Source organism: Pinus tabuliformis, chromosome 5_1, assembly GCF_031772625.1.
Source record: "Pinus tabuliformis cultivar Carrire ecotype Pingquan chromosome 5_1, CPIR1, whole genome shotgun sequence".
In the NCBI taxonomy this organism is placed as follows: Eukaryota; Viridiplantae; Streptophyta; class Pinopsida; order Pinales; family Pinaceae; genus Pinus; species Pinus tabuliformis.
In genome coordinates this window covers 517,876,661-517,888,762 of record NC_142305.1, presented here as the reverse complement: position 1 = coordinate 517,888,762, position 12,102 = coordinate 517,876,661, and the positions used below count along the sequence as shown (strand labels likewise).

The following is a 12,102-nucleotide window of genomic DNA, read 5'->3' as shown; positions in this document are numbered from 1 at the left end:
ATACCTCTCGTTTATTTATATTTTTATTAATTTACCATACCTCTTTTACAAATATGGTATTTGGCCCATAGGATTCACTTAAATAAAACCTCTTTCTTGAGCCTTCATAAATAGAACGAGGGTTATGGACTAAATATTTTATTTACCATGCGTCTAGTTTATTTATATTTTTATTTATTTACCATACCTTTTGAGTAAGTATAAAAAGACGTTTTATTTATTTACCATACCTCCACTTTACTTGTATTTTTATTTGTTTACACCCTTGCATGTATATAAGGTGACTTATGGAGTAAATATAAAAAATGTTTTATTTATTTACCATACCTCTCATTTATTTATATTTTTATTAATTTACTATACCTCTTTTATAAATATGGTATTTGGGCCTTTGGACCATAGGATTCACTTAAATAAAACCTATTCTTGAAAATGGGCGAATGGATTCACTTAAATAAAACCTATTCTTGAAAATGGGCAAATGGAAGGTTGTAACTCCTAATTTCAAGGGCTAAATTTACCTTTTTTACCCTCTCCCTTAAAATAAGGTGGGCTATTTGAGGTGATTTGTAAAAATGTACTATGATACAAAATATTCACCCACTAAAAATTTAAAACCCCTTCATTTCGCCAAAGGGCGAACATTCGCCCCTAAAATTTTCTATGAATGCGACATTCGAGACCATGGTTGATTTACATATGAAGACAATATTTGTCACAATGCGAAGTTGGACCATGGTTGACCATGGATGTCCATGATTGATTTTCATATTTTCATGTCCCTTCTCAAACACATTTGTAACAAGGTGTTGCTATGCAATGTTTCACAATTTTGGCTAAGGAAGAGAACCCATCATTTTCGACTTAGGGACTTAGGAGGCAGTTCAAGTTTATTTGGCTGCTAGTGGAATGTGGGGGCCACCCACATGAGAGTTTGAATTGGCCCATTCGAATATCTTGGAGGGAAAGTCGAATAGGTGGATAGAGGTGTCCACATGAGGCTAGGGAGGCCCAAGGAGTTATAAGGAGGGAGCAACCCTCATTTTGGATTTTTTCTTACACCTTGCAATCAAAATGACTCAATTATTCACTATCATGTTTAGCTTAGTCAACCGGCTGTTTAGCCATGAATCTCTCAAGCACAAGATTTAACCTCTAGTTTTGGGGATCATTCATGCCCGCCCTAGAGAGGCAGTTCCATAAGTATTTCAAGATTTCTGAGAGTGTGTACAGCACTACCATTCAGCCACAACAGGGAGTGCATATTTCTTACTAGCTAGAGAATACGTAGGGGGAGTTTGGAGCTATAAGTTATCAAGAATTTGCCATGAGAGTTAGAGGATTTGGGGAGAAACAAAGGGCCAACGTTTCTTGTGAGTTTTAGAGCAAGCATCCCAGCAGTTCTATTTACAGTTACCCGAGGCCTACGTAGAGAGTCATCACTAGGCTCACGTGGGAGTTGGAGGAAGGAATTGTAGAGTTGGAGTTGGCCAGGAGAAGTAGGAGATCACTTGGAGGGCCATTTAAGGAGGATTGTTGGAGCTGGGAGAGCAGATATTGACAGGATCAGTCAAAGCAACAAAATTTGAAATTGGAGGAGGGTCAACTTGTGAAGGGTCAATTTGTGAAGCTTGGAACCAAGGGAAACCCTTTCTGGGTTTTTCTGGGTTTTTGGCAAGGATCATAATCCTAAATTTATAGAATTTTAAGGCTAGATCTAAGGGGTCAAACAAGGGACCCAACTCAGCTAGAAACTAGAGGAGCTAAGGGGAATTTGGGTCAAAATTCCAAGGTCAATATTTGGCCAATTCCTTCGTGGGATTTTCTGGATTTAGGCCAAGGAGCAAGGAGTTGAAATATCATCATTTTCTAAGCATGGGAAGTAGTGATTCTAGCACTTCAAAGTCAGCAGACATAGCAGTTTTCTGGGGCAGCGCAGTTTAGTTTGGTGCAACAGTTGTAGCAACCTTCATTTCGGCATTTTCTCACTTGGGTTTTGTCATGCTTTTCCATTGAGACAAGACGAGGTGTACCATTCTATTTTACTATTATATTTCCTCCTGAAGAAGTAATAAAATGGCTCAGCAATTGATCCAAAATCTTTTGCTTATAGATGTGTTAAAGAATTACATGCATAAATTGTAGCTCAACACAGAAAACTTAATGTGCACGTGAGAGAAGATGAGAAACAAATAAAGCATGAAAGAAGACAACAAGACTTGATAATGGAGTTCGTCCAACTTGGACTACGTCTCTGGGCCCTACTCGATCAATGGGGAGGCCTTCATTCATTAAGTGACATGAGAAAGAAGAGTACAAGCATCAGTTACAAAAAAGGAGTTTTATACCTCCATACTGAAAAATGGCCGAAAAATGTAGAACTCTGATGGCGAAACGGACAGTGTCATTGCGTTCGTGGCATCAAGAAGTGTTGAAACCATATAAAATTTGTCAAAATATGATAAAGTGAAATTTCAGCCCTCCTACAAAATTTTGCCTTGAACTGTGTGCACTGCCTCCTCCCCCTAGGTGCACTGATAAACTGTGTTTAAATAAAATAATGGTGCAGATTTTTCAATAAGTTAGTTATGGCACGTTGGTTGGAAATCTGGTTAATATGGAGGAGGTCGGGCAGTCAAACTCTACCTCCTCCTTTTTTTATACATCACAAACAAATCTTTTTTTAAATTAAAATTTTGGTTGGGTCGAGCCCGCCTTGGGTGGCCCACCCACCGTACCCACATCCGGCTAGTTCCATGCATTAAGTGGATATTGCGTGTTTCTTTGGGCGTGGTTGGGTCGGTGACCCAAGGGTCGGCCCACCACCCACTATATGTATATTTGGACAATGCCATGGGTTGTGGGGTGGCAGGGTCATGGTCACCCACCCCGTTTTGGGTTGTTGGTTCCATGGGAGGGGTCCGGGGTCGTGGCACGCCCCTCCACCAATATTGTTATGTGGTTACGAGTTGAGGTGGTAGGTTTGGTGGCCCGCCACCCTTTTTCTATATTTTTTTTGTTTAAACCAAAACCATATGTCGTTGGTAAAAATTCTGATTTTAAGCCGAAGGAGTCATTTTATCGAGGCAACAATTTTGCCCAGAATCTGGCAGGATTCCGCTTTCCAGAAAAGTTCAAATTGTGTCTTTGTTAAGCCTACCCAATCAGCAAAAAGTCAAACCAACTTTTACTTCCTCTATCTCCTTCATCCAGACTGGGATTGGAGTGTCGTTCGCACCGTTGGAATCAGGGTGACGAGAACTTCGATCTGATGTCAAGTTAATCGCCTTTCCACCACTTTTAATTTTAAGCCTTTTCCTTGCCACTGGTGTCTGGAGATCCTCCTGGATCAGCAGTTCTCTATTTCTAGTGTTTCCATGGGGGCTTAATGTATATTTTTTTTATCTAATTGTTGGATTGTTTGCATGATTTTTATGTCACTTACAATCTATGTTTAGGAACATTACAGTGGTATTAGAGCCATAATCTTGGCTCAGCCTGTGGGAAAGATTAGAATTAAACAACATGAGGTCACCTAGTATCAAGTGGTGAGGATACAACAAATGATGATTGATGTGGGGAAGAAGTTGATTCATTCCTCATTTGGGAATTTGGACATGACTGCAACTGATGTGAAGTTATTGGATGGAAACTAGAGGGCATACCAATCATTGGGTCATGGCATTTAGGCGTCCCTCTCTTTTTGGGAATTTTGTGAACTAAGGGGTATGCACAAACCAATGGAGATTCAATGGGATTTTTCAGGGATGATGAGAAGTATTAAGAAAAAACATGAAAGAGTAGTTGAAGGTGCCATATTTGGAAAAGAGATAGTTGAGCATACACCCATTAATGAGGCGTCATCCATTGATGAGGTATCCGAGGTTGTGACCAAGTTCTCAGGTGATAACAATGCATCACAGTTTGGTGAGGTGTCCGAGGACAGCTCCACTGTTGTCGAGGAGCTGATAGGTACAAATGCCTCTAGATCTATGACGGAGTTACCAGATGACAGTAGCCTACAGCTGACTGGTGAGGATATCGTGCATATTGGGTTCTCTACAGAGGAGCAGTCGAAGGCTCATGTCGAGCCCGTGGTGGAGGAGGATGTGCAGCCATCCCTTGGGCTAGCCATTGATGAGGGGAAACATAGAGGTCACGCATTGGGTTTTCAACACAGTTCACTTCAGAGGCCTACTAGCGTGGTCTATAGTGTTATCAACCCTTCCTTATGCATTGGATTGAGGGAGGTCGAGTTGTCTAGACGTACCAGAGGGGGTGGAAAGGTTAGCAGGACTGAGCTGAGCATGATACCACATCAGCTTGGAGGGCTTGTTCCTTCCACAGAGGATTACACATTCGATCTCTCCTTTGGGATTGGATGATGAAAGGTATTGAGATGGTACTCGATGGAGTGGGTTAAGCGGTTGGAAACATCCATGGCCACATGTCAGTAAAGGCCAAGGATTACTAGAGGGACTCAAGGGCAGGACTATTTTTTGGATCTAGGTGGGATTTTTCATCACATCATAGAGCTGGCAGGTGATGGTAGTAGCTACAGGATGGATTTGACGCTTAAGCGCACCCACATTTTCATATCTCCATCAGAACCCCAGTCAGCACTAGTGACAGGATGGTTTGACAGGCAAGCAAACATAGTTCATGAGTTGTCTTGGCATATTGATGGTGTGTGCAGTCACAGGGTAACTATCTTAATCTGGCAGGAGCTGGTAGGAGGAGGTGGCATCGACAGGCTATCAGACAGGGCATTATATGGAGAAAGTGCTCTCTTATTAGCATATGGGGCGCAGGGACTATTGAGGATAAGCGCATTAGTGTCATTTCCGTTAGCATGTGGGGAGTCGGGCTGCTCAAGTCTTTCAGAGCAGATCGAGGGATGTAGCCCACATCATGGAAGGCATACTAGCATAGAGGTGGATATTTTGACCCATGCAGGATACTGTATGTGATAGGGTGGTACGATAGTGTACATTGGTACATAGGACTACATAGAGTTATGTCATATCATCCATTGTTATGTAGAGGGATTTAGTTGGATGCATACAGACCCAACGTTAGGCCATAGCATCCAGTGGTGTGCAGGGCTATGGAGCGAGGAGCAGGGGCCTGTACAGGAGTATGGAGATGCAGGGTGGTGTTTCATAGTATGTTGGACTGCGTTGTGGAGTGGGAGTGCCTCACATCGCATTGAGTACATGCAGGGAGTGACACGTACAGTGACACATATGGAACCTAGGCCAGTACAAGATGGCATAGTCGTAGCTGAGGGTATCCAGCAATGCATAAGGGTAGGCCATGGTGTAGAATGGCATGTCCAAGAGTACTGGGATGATCAGTGGCATGCAGGGGTGTATAGTGTTGCACAATGAGGTCATGGAGTGTTTCCTCCTAGGAGACCCTTAGACGAAAACACCACGCATAGCTTTGGGTGTAGTTCACCCATGATCGACGGGGACAAAGATGAGTGATACTTGATGGTATCCGTGAGGAATCACTTGCCTGACCCTCTTCTACATCCCTCACAAGCGTAGTCGATTTTTCTGTCGACTTTATGCACTTTGGGCATGAGCTACGAGGGACGAGGAGCTCACCTGAGATATTTGGGTGAGACTCAGCGCACTAGGGTGGCGACTTTTCACCAGTGGCATTGGGTTGGTGTGTTAGTTGATAGCCATAGGTTGGGGAATCATGTGATCATCTACAAGGGTGGCATATCGTTCATGACTGAGCCTATGTCTAGCGATCTAGTCCCAAGGGAGACATGTATCACTCTTTTCTCAGGGCATGTCGAGACCAAGCATGAGCAGAGGATAGCTGCTATGACTGAGGTAGTTTTCCAATATGTGTCAAGGCTCGAGACCTTATATTAGCACATTATAAAGAGGGCCAATGGCAGACCCAGGGGATATAGTTGGCAGGGACATGAAGGATCCACATACCCTGATTTGATTACAAGTATCAGATACCCATCTTTTGGTTGCATTCATGGGGTAGCTCTTTGGCAGACATGGCTTCTAGCGATCATCGGTACTACACAGTGGCAGGCACATGGCAGATTAGCATGCATCAAATTAGCCCATGATATATGGATCCTATATAGTGATCACATGTAGGGACTAGAGACGAGGACTAGAGGGATTCCACCGGTTGACAAGGCTATGTCGCAGTAGATCTAGCTATGGGATGCAGGGATTCAGTTGATCGATAAACCACTCGTGATGAGTGGAGTCGTGGCACAGAGTGATATAGTTCACTCTTGGGATGACACATGGGGGTTCAGAGAGGATTTCATCATATGGGGAGGAAGGCATTCTCTGTTGCTGCACAGGTTTGGAGTTAGATTTGGATGGGTAGGAGGCCTGTGTGCCATGGAGATGCCCAAGTAGGATGTGTCTCACCTCTTTCAGTATTCCACCATCGATTTGTAGGAGAGGAGGATACTGACTGTGCACGATGGGGAGTATGACATAGTCAGAGTAGTGCAACGTCAGCATGGTGGAACCACTCTGGGACTAGCAGGGAACTGGGGCATCACAGCTTTACACAGCTCAATGACCTTTAGGGATGCGCTAACTACTGCAGGTGGAGATCATATAGATCTTCCATTGGGCTTTAGCGATTCACTGATGGAGGAGAAGACTTCTGGTACTTTCACTAGGCAGGATAGTGAGTGGAGCAAGGGGGGCTTCATGTTGGACAGGATTTCCTGGGATCCTGGTATTGAAGGATTCTTCCATATCAGGATAGTGCAAAGGTCAAGCACGATCCAGTGGCACATCTGGGACCCTGGCACATTTTGTAGTGACAGTGGGGATCAAAAATTAGAGACGTTGCTTTCTCAGACATTACTTGAGGACAAGCGATTTTTGGTGCATTAGAAGAGCTTGCCAGATGAGGATGCCACCTGGGAGGGTGAGCACATTTTGGAGTGCCCAACTTTGAGGTTTCTTGAGGGAAAGCAACATTTGAGAGGGGAGGACTCTCATGTCCCTTCTCAAACACATTTTTAACATGGTGTTGCTACACAATTTTGCACAATTCTGGCTAAGGAAGAGAACCCATCTTTTTCGACTTAGGCACTTAGGAGGCAATTCGACTTTATTTGGTTGCTAGTGGAATGTGGGGGCCACCCACATGGGAGTTCGAATTGGCCCATTTGAATAGCTTGGAGGTAAAGTCGAATAAGTGAATGGAGGGGCCCACATGAGGCTAGGGAAGCCCAAGGAGTTATAAGGAGGGAGAAACTTTCATTTTGGATTTTTTTCTTACACCTTGCAATCAAAATTACTTAACTATTCTCTCTGTTGTTTAGTTGATTCAACCGGTTGTTTAGCCATGAATCTCTCAAGCGGGATAGTCAACCTTTACTTTGGGGGACCATCCGTGCCCGCCCTAGAGAGGAAGTTCCATAAGTATTTTAGGAGTTTCGTGAGTGTTACAACACTACCATTCAGCCACAACAGGGAGTGTGTATTTCTAGCTAGCTGGAGAATACACAAGGGGAGTTTGGAGCTATCAATGATCAAGCATTTTCTGGGAGAGTTAGAGGATTTGGAGAGAAACAAAGGGCTTTCATTTCTTGTTATTTTGGAGCCAACAAAGCGAGCATCCCAACAGTTCGATTTATAGTTACTTGGGGCCTACGCAGAGAGCCATCACTAGGTTCACGTGGCAGTTGGAGGAAGGACTTGTAGAGTTGGATTTGGCTGAGAGAAGTAGGAGATCACTTGGAGGGTCATTTGAGGAGGATTTTTGGAGTTGGGAGAGCAGAGATTGACAGGATCAGTCATAGCAACAGAATTCGAAATTGGAGGGTCAAGCTGTGAAGGGTCAATTTTTGAAGGTTGGAACCAATGGAAACTCTTTCTGGGTTTTTCTGGGTTTTAAGCAAGGATCACACTCCTAATTTGATAGAATTTTTTGGGCATATCTAAGGGGTCAAAGAGGGGTCCCAACACAACCAACACCTAGAGGAGCTAAGGGGAATTTGGGTCAAAATTCCGAGGTCAACATTTGGCCAATTCCTTTGTGGGTTTTTCTAGGTTTAGGCCAAGGAGAAAGGAGCTGAAATTCCATAATTTTCTAAGCACTGGAAGGAGTGATTTTAGCCCTTCGAAGTCATCAGATAGAGTAGTTTTCTGGGGTAGCGCAATTCAGTTTGGTGCAGCAGTTGTTGCAGCCTTCATTTCGGCATTTTCTCACCTGGGTTTTGTCATGCTTGTCCATTGAGACAAGCCCAGGTCCACCATTCTATTTTACAATTGTATTTTCTCCTAAAGAAGTAATAAAATGGCTTAGTCGTTCTCCATTTCCAGTGTTTCCATGGGTGCTTAATGTATATTTCGTTTTAATAATTGCTGGATTGTTTGCATGCTTTGTATATCACTTACATTACTGTTTAGGAACATTACACATATCAAGAGAATATTTTTCACAATGTGACATTCGATCATGTTTAACCAAGATTGACCATGTTTCATTCTATAAAACATGGTTGACCATGCTTTTCATATTGAGACAATATTTGTCACAATGCGATGTTGGCCTATGGTTGACCCTAATTAACCATGGTTGACAACAATTGATTTTATAAAACATGGTTGACCTTGCTAGAATAAAATTAAACTGAAGGGACTAATATTATAAAGCCATGGTATATAAACTCTAAGATAAATATTATAAACACTAAAATAAACATGGTCTACCATGGTTGATTTTTATATTGAGACAATGCTTGTCACAATGTGATGTCAGACCATGCTTGAGCATGAGTGATTTTCAAATCAAGAGAATCTTTGTCACAATGGGACATTGGACCATGGATGACCATGGTTGATTCTCATATAGAGACAATATTTGTAGCGCAATGACATTCAACCATGGTTGACCATGATTGAATTTATAAAACATGGTATACAATGGTTGACCATCATTGACCATGGTTGACTATAGTTGACCATGGTCGATCTCTCATTATTAATTTCCCTTCTGTCTTTGATTTCTTATTCCAATGCATCAATCTTGTATAAGCGTTTATTTGTTTTTATTTAGTTTAATTCTTACCCTCATTAATTACCCTTATCCTTTTTTTCGCTTTACAATTTTTCCTTATTTATTTTTTGTTACATCGTTTTATATTTTCTTTATTTTTAATTATTTTTCATATTATACAAATTTGTTAATCCTAATTTTTTTTTATTTGCTCCTTTATCCTTTTAACTCTTTTAATATTTTCTTTTATTCTCATTACTTTAATTTAATTAATTCTTAATATCTTATTTTATTAGTTTTTAACTATTTAATTGAATTCCTTTCTTAAAAAAAACCATTAGCACTAGATTGTCATCATTCTTTCTTATCTCTAATGATAAATCCTATTTCATAATTAAATTTCCATAAGTTAAATCCTACCTTCAGCCCTAACACCTATTAATCATTAATGATTATTTTTGAAATTCCAAAATAATTAAAATATTCCGCTTTTTCTCTTTTTTATCAATAATTAGTCAACCCTTTCCATTGATACGCGACACTATTTTTCCATCTTCCGCCTTTTTATATCTTACCGAGGTTAAAATTTTATGAAACCGACTTGCTAAAAGCCAATTTTGGAAATTCTAACATTGCTCGAAGGAATTTTCATAGAACACGACTTTATGTCCAATGGTCAACATGGTTATAGAATCTTGACCGAAAGCAGTAAACCGCTCTCTCCAATTCTGAGAAAATACTCATCAGAATATAATTTCCAGTCGACCATCTTCTAGATAGCATAGTTTAATTATGACACATTTTGTCAAATTTTCCAAGTTTGTTTGAAAAATTGTAATTGTAAATTTAAGTTTTGTAATTCGTAAAATTAAAATGATTGAGCAATTTTTTAAAATTGGATCTATATATATCAAAAACAAAAAAAAATGAAATTCTTTGTTGCTGGACTTTCAAAGTTAATGCGGGGCTCAATGATTCTCGCTGGTTTTTCTCTATAAAATGTAAATATGCTGCCTCATCAGTTCTCTCTAATGGAACAGCAGCATGTCATCCTGCTGTTTCACACAGATATGATATCGATCATGTATTTTGAACTCTATATTTTCTTAATATAACTATTTTGATTTTTCTCTCTGGAAAAAAAAGACTTTCAAAGTTAATGTTCATTGTGGCATGATTTTTATAGCGGAATGGAAAATAAAGCCTATAATTTCAAAATTAGTGGTATGATCAATTAATTATTGAGAAACATGGTTGAATTTCTCTATTGTAATGTGATCAGATTCGTTAAGTTAGTGAAACCATATATCCTCACTGATAAATAATTACAAGGCCATTAAGATGACACATTGTCAAAATCTTAATGCATTAAGAAAACCCATTGGAACGGAGCCATGAATTTTATATCACAATTTAATTATTACAATCAGAACTCGAATTATTTTTTTGGTATTGACTCTGCATTCGCTGGGATGAGGAGAAAGAAGAAGCAGCATGTGGAAGGCAATTTTCAAGATGATGATAATGTTGATAACACAAAAGATGATACTCATAATTTTGGGGGTGAGGATGAAGAAGGGAAGGGTATTATTTTGCAAGCTTGATGATACTCATAATTTTGGGGGTGAGGATGAAGAAGGAAAGGGTATTATTTTGCAAGCTTGATATCCCTAGGAGGGAATTGATCATGATTATAAATATGAAGAGCTGCTTGATAGGGTGCTCAATATTTTGTGTGAGAACAATCTAGAACTTGCTGGTGAAAAGCATAGAACTGTTATGAGGCCACCTCAAGTCCTTCGCGAGGGTACCAAAAAGACTATATTTGTCAATTTTATGGATCTGTGCAAAACGATGCAAAGACAGCCAAAACATGTGATGACATTGTTGCTTGCAGAAATGGGAACAAGTGGTTCTCTTGACAGAAAACAACGGTTGGTTATTAAGGGAAGGTTCGCCCCTAAGAATTTTGAGGGTATTTTAAGAAGATATATCAATGAATATATGTGATATGCAATGGTTGTAAGAGTCGAGGCAGGGATAATTTTAAGGATGAAAATTTATTTTAAAGTTTAGAAACCTTGACGAATATCACTAGTACATAATATGCAATTTTTAAAATGCTTGGCAATTTTTTTGTAAAAGTATTCAAATTTATAATAATTTTATATAGTCTATATATAAATTTTTGGCGATTTTTAAGGTAAAACAATTTTATACTATAAAATTTATGCGAATAATTTTTAGAAAAAATGGAAATTAACGAATGTTTTTTTTCGAAAAAACATGGAAACTTAGCCCACTTGCGAATATTAGCCTCTAAAATTTCCCCTGAGTCTAGATACTATCCTTTCAAAGGAGAATCAGATTTTCTTCCTTCATTGTGAACAGTGTGGATGTTCATGCTGTGTGGCACCTATCAAGGCTGGTTTTGTTGCTCGTGTTGCACGTCGTAAAACTAGCACATAAACGTGAAGTTTGAAGATTGAAAAGATTGTTGCAGTGTCACTATATGCAGTTTATCCTTGTACCTAAATCGAGAACTAGCTTGCATTATACTTTTGAAAATTTGTCATTGGTAATTGTTTGCATTATAATTTGGTACTTCTGCATGTTCTTTTATAGCAGTTCAATTAATTTAAAATTAGTGCATATCTAAGAGAAAACATCCATGGTAAATGAAAGCACTATTTTCTAGGAAAAAAATGATAACATCCATTGAGATGGAAAATTTCCACAATAGAAATGAATCATTGTTGCCAAGCTAATCAATAGGTTCAACATCCATTTAATATAAATTCACAAGTGAAAATATATTATCAAAATTACGCGACATAAAGATTACAAATTTGAATAAGTAACAAAATTAATATGATTGAGATTTCCCTCTTTGTAGTTTCATTCCCAACCTAGTTCATGGTTCCAATAATAGACATGGCTTCTCTTCGAATTGGTGATCAAGTGTATCACAATGGTCTTTTCAGTTTTTACGAAAGGTTTTTTGATTTCAGCGGTTATGAAAAACACGGCTCAAGATTAAAATTACCTCATGTGAAGGCAAGCTCCTTTGTGTGTAGAATATTTTGCAAT

General features: G+C 39.6%; 1 pseudogene; it reads left to right on the top strand.

Annotated features, from left to right (window-relative positions):
- Positions 1-10,406: 10,406 nt before the first annotated feature.
- On the top strand, positions 10,407-11,481 carry LOC149165784 (eukaryotic translation initiation factor 2 subunit beta pseudogene; annotated as a pseudogene).
- Positions 11,482-12,102: the final 621 nt, after the last annotated feature.